The sequence below is a fragment of the Triticum dicoccoides genome, chromosome 5B (genome assembly GCF_002162155.2).
Source record: "Triticum dicoccoides isolate Atlit2015 ecotype Zavitan chromosome 5B, WEW_v2.0, whole genome shotgun sequence".
NCBI classification, from domain to species: Eukaryota; Viridiplantae; Streptophyta; class Magnoliopsida; order Poales; family Poaceae; genus Triticum; species Triticum dicoccoides.
Window position 1 is genome coordinate 353290178 of NC_041389.1, and position 4818 is coordinate 353294995.

Consider the following 4818-nt stretch of genomic DNA (forward strand, 5'->3'; position numbering starts at 1 on the left):
ATAAGAAAGTGTTGTGCAGAATAAGACTCTTAAGGGTGTTATCATAATAGACCCACCCTATATATATATATATATATATATATATATATATATTATTTTATATATTTTTATATTGTGTGCGGGTAACTTTAACTTTGAAAGATGGTCGTTGGATGAGGTGAATCCGATGGTCCAAAGATAGCAAATTTGAGCACTACTGGCCGTTGGATATCATCTAGATTCCACCAGATTTTGCCACATGTATAATCTATAAGACTCCATGGTTGAACTTAAGCATAATGCACAAACATCAAAACACAAGCACTTCTTCTTTGTTCTAGAATCTTCCATATCAGAATTGCCCAAATGTTTTTCTACATGATTTGCCATTATTTGTTATTACTTTATGTCTTACAACGCACAATTCCATGAATCTTAAAATAGATTAGCTTTCTTATAAAAACTAGATGATTTTGAATGAAATGAACTATAAGAATTAAACGAACATCTACATCATGCATATATGACTCAAAGCTTACATACTATAATGTGGTATTTATTCATAATTTGGTTGCCAAATCTCATGCGTGCAATGCACGTGTACCTTACTCTAGTCTAAATGGTGTTTGTGTGTGTGTTGTGCGTGTTGAGGTGCCAATTCTCTTTTTTGGTACAGTTAAGCTTGTTCTTCCGAAATTTCAAGCCGCGCCTTGTTATGCCGAAAATTCAAGCTAGCATTTGTCTATCGTGCTACGAAACTCCCGCCTCTTCAACCCGCGCCTTGTTAGCCTGAAATATTTAAGATATATCTTTGTCTCGTTGTGCTCCGACAACTCCCTCCATTTCAACCCGCGCCTTGCTAATCCGAAATTACAACGCGCGCGAAAACTCCCACCTCCTGTGAAATCCCGACACGCGGAATGCCCGTGGTACCCCTAAACCGAAAGAACCACCTCAAATCGGTGGGGGTACTTTCGTAACTTACCCCACATTTCGGACAAGCGCGTCCCTAAGCCATGGTTCCCCATTGCCATCCCATCCGCCCACCCATTCATACACTAAGGCCGCGAAAACCCGCGACGAAACCCTACACCCTGCTCCATCCGCCACCCAGCCGGAGCCTCTTCCCCGACGACGTCGTTGTTGGAAATATGCCCTAGAGGCAATAATAAAATGGTTATTATTATATTTCCTTGTTGATGATAATTGTCTATTTTTCATGCTATAATTGTATTAACTGGAAACCGTAATACATGTGTGAATACATAGACCACAACATGTCCCTAGTGAGCCTCTAGTTGACTAGCTCGTTGATCAATAGATGGTTATGGTTTCCTGACCATGGACATTGGATGTCATTGATAACGGGATCACATAATTAGGTGAATGATGTGATGGACAAGACCCAATCCTAAGCATAGCACAAGATCGTGTAGTTCGTTTGCTAAGAGGTTTTCTAATGTCAAGTATCATTTCCTTAGACCATGAGATTGTATAACTCCCGAATACCGTAGGAATGCTTTGGGTGTACCAAACGTCACAACGTAACTGGGTGGCTATAAAGGTGCACTACAGGTATCTCTGAAAGTGTTTGTTGGGTTGGCACGAATCGAGACATGGATTTGTCACTCCGATGATGGAGAGGTATCTCTGGGTCCACTCGGTAATGCATCATCATAATGAGATCAATGTGACTAAGTAGTTAGTCATGGGATCATGCATTACATAACGAGTAAAGTGACTTGCCGATAACGAGATTGAATGAGGTATTGGGATACCGGCGATCAACTCTCGGGCAAGTAACGTACCGATTGACAAAGGGAATTGTATACGGGATTGCTTGAATCCTTGACATCGTGGTTCATCCAATGAGATCATCGTGGAACATGTGGGAGCCAACATGGGTATCCAGATCCCGCTGTTGGTTATTGGCCAGAGAGCTGTCTCGGTCATGTCTGCATGATTCCCGAACCCGTAGGGTCTACACACTTAAGGTTCGATGATGCTAGAGTTGTTATGGGAATTAGTGTGCAGTTACTGATTGTTGTTCGGAGTCCCGGATGAGATCCCGGATGTCATGAGGAGTTCCGGAATGGTCCGGAGGTAAATATTTATATATGGGAAGTCCTATTTTGGCCACCGGAAAATGTTCGGGATTTTTCGGTATTGTACCGGGAAGGTTCTAGAAGGTTCCAGAGTGGGGCCCACCAGCATGGGGGGACCACATGAACGTGGGTAGTGGGGGCAAGGCCCCACACCCCTGGTCAAGGCGCACCAAGATCCCCCCTTAGAAGGAATAAGATCATATCCCGAAGGGATAAGATCAAGATCCCTAAAAAGGGGGGATAACAATCGGTGGGGAAGGAAATGATGGGATTTCTTTCCTCCCACCTTTGCCAATGCCCCAATGGACTTGCAGGGCTAGAATCCAGCCCCATCCACCCCTATATATAGTGGGGAGGCGCATTGGAGCTTCACCCTTGCCCCTGGCGCAGCCCTCTCCCTCCCCAACACCTCCTCCTCCTCCGTAGTGCTTGGCGAAGCCCTGCCGGAGAACTGCAAGCTCCACCACCACGCCGTCATGCTGCCGGGGCTCTCCCTCAACTTCTCCTATCCCCTTGCTGGATCAAGAAGGAGGAGACGTCCCCGGGCTGTATGTGTGTTGAACGCGGAGGCGCCGGTGTTCGGCGCTTAGATCAAAATCAACAACGATCTGAATCGCTATGAGTACGACTCCTTCATCCACGTTCTTGTAACGCTTCTGCATCGCAATCTTCAAGGGTATGAAGATGCACTCCCCTCTCTATCGTTGCTAGTATCTCCATAGATTGACCTTGGTGATGCGTATAATTTTTTTTAATTTCTGCAACCGTCCCCAACAGTGGCATCATGAGCTAGGTCTATTGCGTAGATTCTATGCACGAGTAGAACACAAGTAGTTGTGGGTGTAGATTTTGTTCAATATGCTTACCATTACTAGTCCTATCTTGTTTCGACAGTATTGTGGGATGAAGCGGCCCGGACCGACCTTACACGTACGCTTACGTGAGATAGGTTCCACCGACTGTCATGCACTTGTTGCATAAGGTGGCTAGCGGGTGCCAGTCTCTCTCACTTTAGTCAGATCGGATTCAATAAAAAGGGTCCTTATGAAGGGTAAATAGCAATTGGCATATCATGTTGTGGTTTTGGCGTAGGTAAGAAACGTTCTTGCTAGAAACCTATAGAAGCCACGTAAAAACTTGCAACAACAATTAGAGGACGTCTAACTTGTTTTTGCAGCATATGCCGTGTGATGTGATATGGCCAAGAAGGATGTGATGAATGAAATATATGTGATGTATGAGATTGATCATATTCTTGTAATAGCAATCACGACTTTCATGCCGATGAGTATGACAACCGGCAGGAGCCATAGGAGTTGTCTTTAATTATTGTATGACATGCGTGTCACTGAATAACGCCATGTAATTACTTTACTTTATTGCTAAACCGTTAGTTATAGTAGTAGAAGTAATCAGTTGGCGCGACAACTTCATGGAGACACGATGATGGAGATCATGATGATGGAGATCATGGTGTCATGCTGGTGACGATGATGATCATGGAGCCCCGAAGATGGAGATCAAAAGGAGCAAAATGATATTGGCCATATCATGTCACTATTTGATTGCATGTGATGTTTATCATGTTTATGCATCTTATTTGCTTAGAACGACGGTAGTAAATAAGATGATCCCTCATAATAATTTCAAGAAAGTGTTCCCCCTAATTGTGCACCGTTGCGAAAGTTTGTTGTTTCAAAGCACCACGTGATGATCGGGTGTGATAGATTCTAACATGCACATACAACGGGTGTAAGCCAGATTTACACACGTGAAACACTTAGGTTGACTTGACGAGCGTAGCATGTACAGACATGGCCTCGGAACACAAGAGACCGAAAGGTCGAACATGAGTCGTATAGTGGATACGATCAACATGAAGATGTTCACCGATGATGACTAGTCCGTCTCACGTGATGATCGGACACGGCCTAGTTAACTCGGATCATGTATCACTTAGATAACTAGAGGGATGTCTATCTGAGTGGGAGTTCATAAAATGAACTTAATTATCCTGAACATAGTCAAAAGGTCTTTGCAAATTATGTCGTAACTCGAGTTTTAGTTCTACTGTTTTAGATATGTTCCTAGAGAAAATTTAGTTGAAAGTTGATAGTAGCAATTATGTGGACTGGGTCCGTAAACTGAGGATTGTCCTCATTGCTGCGTAGAAGGCTTATGTCCTTAATGCACCGCTCGGTGTGCTGAACCTCGAACATCGTCTGTGGATGTTGTGAACATCTGACATACACGTTTTGATGACTACATGATAGTTCAGTAATGCTAAACGGTTTAGAATTGTGGCGCCGAAGACGTTTTTGAAACGTCGCGGAACATATGAGATGTTCCAAGGGCTGAAATTGGGATTTCAAGATCGTGCCCACGTCAAGAGGTATGAGACTTCCAACGAGTTTCTTAGCCTGCAAACTAAGGGAGAAAAGCTCAATTGTTGAGCATGTGCTCAGATTGTCTGAGTACTACAATCACTTGAATTGAGTGGGAGTTAATCTTCCAGATGAGATAGTGATGGTTCTCCATAGTCACTGCCACCAAGCTATTAGAGATTCGTGATGAACTATAACATATCAGGGATAGACATGATGATCCTTAAGCAATTCGCGATGTTTGACACTGCAAAAGTAGAAATCAAGTAGGAGCATCAATTGTTGATGGTTGGTGAAACCACTAGTTTCAAGAAGGGCAAGGGCAAGAAGGGATACTTCATGAAATGGCA